Raw genomic sequence first — 11,523 nt, forward strand, 5'->3', positions numbered from 1 at the left:
CAGCGCTCAGTGGGGTTTGTGATCCACATGCTGCCAATCGCCAAGGTTCCTGCCCTGCTGGCCGCCACGGGCACCTCCTTCAAACTAATGCACAGGCATTCGGTCGAGACCTCTGGTGAGCCACTGACTGACAACCAGTCAAATTTTTTTTCTCTATTGTAGAATTCCCTTCTCATGTCTTTGACAGCTTTTTGAAAATAGATACAACACAACTTTTCAAACTTTCACCGTCAGGAAGTGCTAAAATGTGTGCAGAATTTAGAGCTACGTGAAAGTGATGGTGTTCCTGTCTGAAATCCCCTGTTGTTCCTTGGAAAGATATGTTGTCACCTTTTGGGTGAAACTCTTTTCTGATCTTTTTTTATGTTATGCAGATGCTCTACTCTGAGTAGTACCAGGACAAAAGAAAACAAAATTGACAGGACGATCACGAAACCTGATGCGAGAACGCTGTAATAGCAGTTGGATTTTCGCTCAGTGATTACTTTGATGCTTTTACTTTAGTGAATGCTTTTACTTAAAGCCGAGTGCAACAGAATTTTTCTAGAGGGTGTCTAGGTTGGCAGCCCCCTAACTAGGGGGCATGGTGGGGCTTTGGCCGGTTGGGGATGCTTCCGGGGCAGCTGACTTTTCCACTGTCTCTTGAATTTGATTTTACTGTTGCTCCTTTTGTTCTGCTGCTGCATGGGCTTCTGTTGTTTGGAGGCAGGCAACGGGTTGGTGATGGATGCGTGGTTCTTGTGGAGGGTGGAGTAGGGAGGTCTTTGGCACTTCTCGAGGCTTCACATAGAGAACATTTCTTGTCTTCACACAGATAACGCTGCCCTTAGTACTATTGTAGCATTTTTTTTACATGGCAATGCAAACTTCCTGGAAACCCCAATAAATGGCAACAGCGACATGGCGTGTATCCTTTCCACAGGCTCTTTGATAAATCAGAGCATAGCGACGAATTCATCGCGCAACTTAGTACCTTGGATCACCCACCAGTCACCCAAGACGCAATGAACGTGTTAAAGCATCATTTTGGGTGTTTTCTCAAATTCGCTTTGCAATATACAATAAAAACCCGCGTATTCTCACGGTGTTGGCCACAAGACAGGGACCCGGCACGAGACAGCTCGGCAGAACGTCCTTCGGTGAGTGAAACGGCGAACTTCAACTTCCTTCAATCCGCGCGCCAGCAGCGCCAACGTCTTTTTTGCTTTAGCGCCACCTGGCATTCCTTCCCTCTTCAAAAGTTCGCGCAGATGAGCGCGCGAACACAAGCACACACAAGCACACTGTACCACACAAGAAAGGCTCGAAGTATCTGGGGGGTCACCGTGCAAAATACGGCTTCATGCGTAGAAAATGGACGATCTCTGGACGGGGTAGTCGACAGCTTCTCTACTGGGAAAGTGCTGCGTCCGGTAGTACTTTGTAATTAACATCGCTGACGCGCCGCAAGACTTTACAAGGACGGAAATAACGGCAAAGTAGTTTTTCGGACAAGCCTCGCCGTCGAACAGGTATCCATACCCAAACCTGGTCGCCGGGATTGTAGAAGACTTGTCTGTGCCGGAGGTTGTATCAGTGTGAGTCTTTATCCTGTTGCTGTGTGATGTGAACACGTGCTAGCTGACGAGCCTGCTCGGCTTCGTGGGGAAACTCCTCAGCGTCAGCCTAAAGCTGGTCATCAGTCGGGCAAGGGAGCATTGCGTCGAGCATCGTCTGAACCTCTCTGCCGTAGAAGAGGCGGAACGGTGTGAAAGGGGTTGTCTCTTGAACTGCTGTGTTATAGGCGAATGTCAGATACAGTATGATCATGTCCCAAGTCCTGTGTTGCACATCGACGTACATCGCCAGCATGTTCGCCATGGTCTTATTAAGCCGCTCTGTCAGCCCGTTTGCCTGCGGGTGGTAAGCGGTAGTTTTACGGTGGGGTCGTACCGCTTAGCTGAAAAATTTCGGCCATCAGCTGGGAATTAAAGGAGGCCCCTCGGTCGGTAATGACGCAGGTCGGGGCGCCGTGCCGAAGGACGATCTGATTTGTGAAGTCGCAACCTCGGACGCTGTGCCACGAGGTAAAGCTCTGGCCTCGGCATATCGAGTGAGGTAGTCTGTGGCAATGATGATGAACCGGTTGCCACCCGAGGACAAAGGGAAAGGGCCCAGAGGGTCCATGCCGACTTGATCGAAAGGGGCATGTGGTGGTGCAATAGGTTGGAGGAACCCCGTAGGCTTGACGGCCGGGGCCTTTCTGCGCTGACATTGCCGACAGCTCCGCACATAGCGTTTAACAACAGTGGCAAGTGTGGGCCAGTAGAACAACTGGCGTATTCTGGAAAGCGTGCGAGAGTATCCCAAATGGCCAGAGGTTGGTTCGTCGTGGCACGCAGAAAGTATTTCCTCTTGAAGTGTTGTCAGCACGACGAGGAGGTACGCTCGCGGACTGGAACCTGGGTTCTTCTTAAAGAGCACGCCTCATTGCAGGGAAAATGACAACAGGTGTCGAGAAAAACTTTTAGGTACGGTGGCCGACTGACCTTCCAGATAATCAATGAGGGGTCGTAACACTGGATCGGCGCGCTGCTGAGTTGACAAATCAGAAGAATCGATCACCCTAAGGAAACTGACGTCATCGTCCGTGTCGGTTGTAGCGAGTTCGACAGGCGCACGAGAGAGGGCGTCTTCATGCTTATGTCCGGACTTATAGACAATGGTGATGTCAAACTCCTGCAGGCGAAGGCCCCATCGCGCCAGGCGTCCAGACGGATCACGCAGGTTGGCCAACCAACACAAGGAGTGATGATCAGTGACCACTTTGAAAGGGCGACCATAAAGATAGGGGCGAAATTTCGCAGCGGCCCAAATAATGGCGAGGCATTCTTTTTCTGTCGTGGAATAGTTAACCTCTGCACGCGACAGAGTGTGGCTTGCATAAGCGATGACTTGTTCAACGCCATCCTGGCGCTGCATGAGAACCGCGCCGAGGCCGATGTCGCTGGCATCGGTGTGTATTTCAGTGTCACCCCGCTCATCGAAATGGCCGAGAACGAGCGGCGTTTGAAGACGCAGGTGGAGCTCAACGAAAGCCACGTCTTGCTTGCGGGACCAAACAAAAGGTGTGGCGTCGCGGGTGAGGCGAGTAAGCGGTTCTGCGAGGTGAGCGAAATTTTCGATAAAACGCCAGTAGTAACTGCAGAGCCCTGGGAAACGCCGAACAGCTTTCTTGTCACGTGGGAGTGGAAATTCCGCAACCGCTGCAAGCTTGTCGGGGTCGGGCTTCACGCCGGCGGCGCTGACGACATGGCCGAGAAATTTCAGCGCCTGGTAGCCGAAATGGCATTTCTGGGTCTTCATTGTGAGGTTATCTGAACGAAGGGCTTCGAGGACCGTCCGCAGGCATTCAAGATGTTGACTAAACGAGTCTGCGAAAACCACCACGGCGTCGAGATAGACTAGGCAACACTGACATTCAAGACCGGCAAGGACAGTGTCCATCATCCCCTGAAAGATGGCAAGCGCAGAACAAAGACCGAAAGGTAGAACCTTAAATTCATCATAAAGACCGTCTGGAGTGACAAAGGCCGTTTTCTCACGATTCCTTTCATCGACCTCAATTTGCCAGTAGCCACTTTTTAGGTCGATGGACGAAAAATAGCGAGCGCGCCGAAGGCGGTTGAGAGAGTCGTCAATACGTAGCAATGGGTAAACGTCCTTCGTGACTGCGTTCAGCTTCCGGTAATCAACGCAAAAACGCAGAGTGCCGCTTTCTTTTTAACGAGGACGACCGGCGAGGACCATGAGCTGTTGGAAGGCTGGATAACGTCATCTTCGAGCATCTCCTTAACTTGGGACATAATGACTTCGCGCTCTGTAGACGATACGCGATAGGGGTGTTGACGGATTGGGTGTACGTCCTCGTACGTCACGATGTGGGGCTTGGCTATGGTAGTTTGACGCACTTTCGACAAGGAGGCGAAACACTCTCTGAATTAGTGCAATAGCACACACAGCGGTTCCCGTTGGCTGGTTGACAGCTCGGAGTTGACATCGAGGCTCTTGAGGGAGAAAGGAGGCTGTACTGGTTCTGGGGAGAAGCACTCAGAAACATCGGAGATGCGTTCGACAAAGGCTACGGAAGTGCCGCGAAAAAGATGCCGATGCTCGTGCGTAAAATTAGTAGCAAATACCTGTGACTGGCCCCTATTAAGATGGATCAGACTACGGGCCACGCACACGCCTTGCGTAAGCAGTAACGAAAGGTTGGTTTCGGCGATGGCGTCCCCGTCCTGAAATGATTCGCACTCAACCACAATGAAGGCGCTGGTTCGAGGCGGCAGGCTGACAGTGTCCGTAGAAATTCGAAGCATCTGGCTTGGTTGCGGTGCATTGCTGAGTACGACAGCATTCTCAGTTGAAAACGTGACCTTGTTATTGCGTAGGTCAATAATCGCCCCATATTCACGCAGAAAATCGACACCTAAGATGAGGTCGCGCAAACAGTTATTCAGAACAAGGCAACAGACGACAAATGGGGACCCCTGGATTTGAACTCTGGTGGTGCACATGCCGAGAGGTGCCATCAGATGACCGCCCGCAGTGCGAACGTGTGTGCCTGCCCATGTCGTGAGAACCTTTTTGAGAATGGTGGTGAGCTGGCTGCTAAGAATCGAATAATCAGCACCAGTATCTAATAACGCTCGAACGTGGTGACCATCCGGTATCACAGGTACGTCTAAGGAAAACCGCTCGCGAGTTGGAGGCTCCAGAGGGGATGATCGGGCACAGGCGTCGTTGTCTGCAGGCTTTGGCACCGGGAACTCGTCGGCGAGGTGTGTGCTTTCTAATAGCGTCAGTGCGTCGGAGGGACCAGAAAGCGCAGGTGTCGTAATCGTCGAGGCGGCGTCATGTGTCAGCGTCGATGTGTCAAAGCAAGCGGGTACTGCGGGCCTCGAAACCGTCGAAGCGTCGTTGTGTCGAGGAAGCGTCGCTGTGTCAGAGTGAACGATGACTGCAGACTTCGGAACCGTCAAGGCGTCGGCATGTCGTGTCTGCGTCGATGGGGGGTCGCACGCACAACGATGTCCAGCGAGCCCGCCGGCTGCAGTTTTCCCGGCGTGGACTGGGCGAGCGGCCTTGCACCGCCCGGGAAAAACTCGCAGTAGATGGTGAAGGACGACCCCTGGGGGATGGAGATCGGGTCTGCTGGCGACGAGACTGAAGCCAACGTTGGTCCTCAAGGAAATCCACGATGGCCCGGGGTCGTTCGCCATAGTGGGGTCTAGGAGAATCGTCGGGGAAGCCTTCGAGGCCCAGACAGCGGTAGGGGCAGTGCCGATACAGGTGACCTGGTTAACCGCAGTGAAAGCATAGGGGACGTCGGTCGGAAGTGCGCCACACGTCGGCTTTGCACGCGGATGGTCGGGGGGCTTCCACGTACTGCAGCACGGGTGCCGGCGGCCCCGGCACTTCAGCAGGAGTCGGAACGAAGGACGCCGAAGCCGGAGCAGGGCACCGCAGGGCTTCGGCGTAGGTGAGACGACGGTCAGGCGAGACAGGAGGAGGGGATAGACGAGGCTCATCAGCAGGAAAGGACGGCCAGAGTGCTTGCTGCACCTCCTCACGGACAACAGTCGCTATGGAGCTTGGAGCTGTGCGAGGGGCCCCGTATAGCTGGCGGAGTTCATCGCGCACAATCGAACGTATGAGATCGCTTCGCGGGGAGGCGTCAGTGCTGTGGAATGGTAACTCGCTGGAAACGGAGGCGGCGGGCACGGGTCGATCGTACGCGCACGCTCTTTGCTGAAGAACCCTTTCAATCATGGAGGACTCAGTGAGAAATTCGGAGACAGTCTTCGGAGGCCTGCGAACAAGGCCACCAAAAAGTTGCTCCCTGACACCACGCATGAGATGGCGTACCTTCTTGTCCTCGGGCATTGCAGGGTCCGCGCGCCTCTTCCCGCGCGCCTGAAGAGGCGCGTCATGTCCTCTACATACGCTGCAGCATTTTCATTTGGAAGCTGCGCGTGAGATTGCAAAGCGCGTCTGCCGTTCGCGATGATCCGAGCTGCCGTATGTTTCAAGGAGACGATGCCGGAACTCACTCCAAGAGGACAATTGATCTGCACGGTTTTCAAACCAGGTCCGAGCGCCGTCGTCTAAACTGAAGTAGACGTTTCTGAGGTGGGCGGCATCGTCCCACTGGTTGAATGTGGCAACTCGCTCGTAGTGCTGCAACCAGTCTTCCATGTCCTCAAAGATATCACCGTAGAAGGACTTTGAGATGCGGGGGTTCTGGAGCGTGAAGTAGGGTGTGGGCGCCCCAGGCATTGGAGCGGTTGTGCCAAGTTGCTCCGAGGACATACCCGATGGTTCAGGCTCTGGTGGTAAGCCTCGAATCCGGCGGCGAGCACGGTGGACGGGCGTCTTGACGGGTATAGGACTGGAGCACCGGCTGACCGTTGGGGTACGGGACATGAGATCGATCCCACCTCCACCAGATTTATCACGGTGTTGGCCACAAGACAGGGACCCGGCAAGAGAGGGCTAGGCAGAACGTCCTTCGGCGGGAGAAACGGCGAACTTCAACTTCCTTCAATCCACGCGCCAACAGCGCCAACGTCTTTTTTGCTTTAGCGCTACCTGGCAGTATAATGCGAACCCGAATATAATACGAGGTGAAATTTTAGAGACGCGAAATAGAAAAAAAATTTTATCCGCGTATAATACGAGTGAGGTAAGCCAGGTAAGCACGAAGAAAGGCATTTATTGCAATCGGATACCGCAGTTCAATCGCTCTCATCTTCAACAGCGCTTTCTTCGGAGATTTCTTTGTCCGACAAATCTTCCCACAGGCACTCATCTTCTATGCCATCGAGGGCATTCGATATGCCACTTTTTGAAAGACCACGCACAAGGTCAGCAGGAATGCTCGCCCATGCGTCCACAATCCACTTGCACAGCGTGGCTGGCGATGCCCGCTTCAGCCGCCCAGTCGCCGTCACTGCAGGCTCACCTGAGCGCATCCACTCAGCGTAGCACCGCTTGACCGCGTCCTTGAAAGGTTTGTTTACGCAAACGTCAAGTGGCCACAGCTGAGAAGTCATTCCGCCTGGGATGACTACAAGTTCAGTGCCGCAATCACGTAATACTCTCTTGACCGAGTCGGCCAAATGGCACCGAAACGCGTCCAGCACGAGGATCGATGGGAAGCACAATAGTGCACCGGGCCGCCTACACCACACAGACTTCACCCAGTCAAGGACAAGACCCTCGTTCATCCAACCTTTCTCGTGGCATCTCACGATAACATTCTTTGGCAGCTCCTCACCTTTCGGCATTGTTCTGCGTTTGAACACGACATAGGGCGGGAGCTTGTGACCGTCTGCTGTGCACGATAGCATGACAGTAACCCGCGCCTTCTCGTTGCCGGTAGACCGGACGCAAACTTGTTTGGAACCCTTCTCGTGCTCTGTGAGGGGTGATGGCATGTCCAGATAAACTGGCGTTTGGTCAGCGTTGCCTATTTGCCCTAGCTGAAAGTTCTTGGACTTCCGTAACGAAATAATGTGGCGCTGAAAAGCCACCAGCAGCTCTTCAAACGATTCGGGCAGTTTTTGGGAAATCGACGTTCACCGCCATAACGAAAACCCAGCATGGCACGTGTAGCGGTATATCCAGTGCTTGCTCGCTTTGAAGGCGGTGCTTGGAATACCTTTTTCTCTAGCAAGCTCCCTAGCTTTTACCTGCATGAGCTCCACGCTCACAAGTAGATGTGCGACTCGCTGTTCTCTTATGAACTCCGTCAGGGCCAGTTCAATTTCTGGGTATGACCCATTCTTCGGGCTGCGAAAGCTTCTTCGCGTTCCGCTGCATGCGAAAAGTGCTTCCTTTTGTCGTCGCCATCCGCGGATGATTCCCTCAGTGACGCCGAACTGCCTCCCGGCCGCACTATTGCTGATGTTCTCGGCAACTAAAATAGCCTTTCTCTTGAAAGCAGCCGAATACTGTTTCCGTGGCCCTGACATTGTGCTCTTCCACGGCAGAAAAAAAGAACCTTCCCTTCCCGAAGCGTGGTTTATGCGTCGGCGCGTACGCTGTCAGGAAGGCCACGCTAGCCCTAGCCACGCTGTCACGGGTAACGAAGCCAAATCGTAGCCACAAATCAATAATAAAGCCAAGCCGTAGCCACGCGGCAATAACGAAACTAAAACTTCGAGCAAAACTGAAATTTTTGGTCGGGTCCGCAAATAATGTGAGGCGGAAATTTGAGGTGCTAATAATAGGAAAAAAACCTCGTACTATGCGCGGATTTTTACGGTATTAGCATATGGAATTTATTTATTTGTTTATTTATTTATTTATTTCGGTACCTTGAAGGCCCCTGGGGGCATTAGAGATGGAGTGGAGTGCATGAAAAATATATGTAATCATAACACAGGAATGGCAGCAATTTAGCGGCAATACAGGAATTGCGGTAAAACAGCGGCAATTTCATTTCAAGTTTATTTCATTGGTTGCAGTGACAGTTTATACTGTTGAAATTTATGGCGTTAGTGAGTTGCAAGTTTCCATTTTCTCTTTCTCAGGTGGACTGCTGATGTGCCTTCCAAAGGAGAATGCCGAAGCATATTGCAAAGAAATTGGGCAGCAGGAGGGATACCCAGCGTGGACCATAGAGGGTGTGGTTGAAGGGGAGTGGGTAGCAAGGCTGACGGACTCTCCACGCGTGCTCGAAGTGCCTTCAGCCGACAAGGAGTACGAGCTGTGGTAACACAGGCTTGGGAATAGGGGACAGGGAAAGAATTGGTTGTGAGGAAGGTTTCCAGCCTTGCAAGGAGTTTTGAAAGAGTGAGCTATGAAGTTTTTACTGATGGGGTACCTTATGACTCTCGTATGCAACTACGAATGTCACATACACGAGTGGCGACAGCTTTCCTCTTACGCTGCATGTCACTGACATGAACATGAGCTAAATGGGCTCCAAACAAACATTTTGTGTTGTGTTAGTCATATTTTATTGACTTTATGAGCACACCGATATTTTTGTTAGTCATGAAACATGCGTTCGTTATGTAAAATGTTGGCCCCTTAGTTCTTATAGTGGATTTGATGGCTTGTTCAGTTAAGAGTATGGCTGTTCCCTGAAGAGACCGTTATGAATCTGCGCTGACCAAAGATAACGGCGGTGTGGAGGATGGTTTGTCCCCCGTGGGCATCTCCCACAATCTGTCGTTGCTTAAGCCTGTTCAGCCATTCGCCATGCATTTGGAATAAAAATATTTTGCAAAAATTCTGGCTCTTGTCTGTGCTGAGAGTGTGCGTGGGCACACTGAAGCTTTATCCATCAGTATCATCATAAAGAGCAGACATTACTTAGCACCATTAGGGACAGGTTACTCCATCCTATTCTTTTATGTTGTGAAACGACTTTTGAATTGAATTTTTGTGAAGACCTAATATGCTCATTTTGTCACGAATCATATGAACAGCACATTGCAAGAAATTTCTCCCGTGAATAATGTGGTTAAAAGGAGCACTAAGGAGCTTGTCACTTATCCTTTCCAAAATTTATTCCTCAGGACTTTACCTGATTTTGTGAAATATTAAGCTTGAGAAAAATGACTTGTTTAAAGTATCTCATTTTGGAACATGAACATTGGGATTGGTCCAGTGTCTGCTTTGGGCACTGCACATGTCAACAGTGCATATAGCGCTCCTGCAAATTCCTGTGTGGTGGACGTAAATGTTAAGCGATGCAGCATGCTGTAGCAAGACATGCAAACCAACCTGCACATGATGCTGCCATCAATGAGAGTAACAATGGGAACTTCGGTTGCAAGTGTATTAAACAGTGTTGAAGGTTCCCATATCTGATCGTGGGTTTTGGTTGCTGTAGCATTTGCCGTTGTCTTCAGCACAGTCTTGTCGCGACTGCACACTCCAAGTGATTGTGACGAAGCTAGCGCGAGACACCGCCTACTTGCAAGGAGTGGTCGCGTGATCGTGGTGAAGTCCATGGCTCTCTCTCTTTAACAGCTAGCGCTTTAAAACGTTTTGGATGCGGCGTGGCCTTCGTTCCGTTTGCCCTGTGGCGTGCTCCAGCAATGTGCTCCGGAGACTCTTCGATGCCTGCTGCTTGTACTTTGATGCAGGTGTCACAGTGCACGGCTATCAGGAAACCTCTTTCTTCCTTTCTTTCACTCCCTCCTTTATCCCTTCCCTTAAGGCGTGGTTCAGGTGTCTGCCAATATGTGAGACAGATACTGCACCATTTCTTTTCCCCAAAAACCAATTTTCAATTTCATTTTCATAGGGTTACGGGTGTACTGCTGCTAAGCTCTAGGATGGGGATGAAAAGAATTTTTTTGTTTTTTGAAAGGATGGGGTACGCACTTTGGTGAACACCCCAACCCTGCCGTGGGGAAAGGCAGAAAGTAAAGAGTGAAAGAAGGGAGAGGTGCCGTAGCAGAGGCTTCCTGATAATTCAGACTGCGGGGTACTTTAATGTGCACTATAAATTGCCACTTCTAATACAGGACATGAACGTTTGAGTGCAGTGGGGCCGTGTGGGGGCTCAAGGTCCTGTGTGCCTTACTTTTTGTAGCGGGAGCTACACTAGGCTACCAGTCGAGCATGTCATGGTACACGCGAGAGGAAAGTTGTGCGCATGCGCCGATACCATGTTACATGGGAGAGGACGGTTGTGCGCATGCGCCGTTACCATGGCAACCGGGGAGGAGTGCGGGCTTCGTCGCCGCTCTCCCTCTTTTATTCCTTCGCTTATGGCGCGGTTCAGGACCACGTACCATCGGCAAGGACCGTATGCCTTGCTAAGTGTAACAAAATTTTCTTTTCTACATATTTTTACATTTTGACTTAATATTTCTTTTTATTCCCGCTCATTATTATTAGTATTGTTATGATGATGATTTATTTATTTCGAAATCAAAACTCTTGTCATTTCTCTGTTCATGAGGTAGAATCCACCGGCGTTGTGTTCCCGCGTGCTTTTCGTTTTTAATAACTAAGTACAGGCAAACAGCCACACGATTATTGGCCGATGCCCAGTGTGAGTTGCTCGCTTGCGAACGCCGCACCACTCACTATACAAATAGCGCTCCACCAGAACTCTGAAAATTGGTTTTGGGGGAAGGAAATGGCCCCGCCGCGGTGGCTCAGTGGTTAGGGCGCTCGACTACTGATCCCGAGTTCCCGGGTTCGAACCCGACCGCGGCGGCTGCGTTTTTATGGAGGAAAAACGCTAAGGCGCCCGTGTGCTGTGCGATGTCAGTGCACGTTAAAGATACCCAGGTGGTCGAAATTATTCCGGAGCCCTCCACTACGGCACCTCTTTCTTCTTTCACTACCTCCTTTATACCTTTCGGCGCGGTTCAGGCGTCCGCCGATATATGAGACAGATACTGCGCCGTTTCCTTTCCCCCAAAAAAACAATTATTATTATGGGGCGCGTTTGTCGTTGTTTACAGCGCCGTATGTGGCATCTTTTGTTGCCCCAAGTGATTAGGACCAAGC

Source organism: Amblyomma americanum, chromosome 1 (genome assembly GCF_052857255.1).
Source record: "Amblyomma americanum isolate KBUSLIRL-KWMA chromosome 1, ASM5285725v1, whole genome shotgun sequence".
Classification (NCBI taxonomy): domain Eukaryota; kingdom Metazoa; phylum Arthropoda; class Arachnida; order Ixodida; family Ixodidae; genus Amblyomma; species Amblyomma americanum.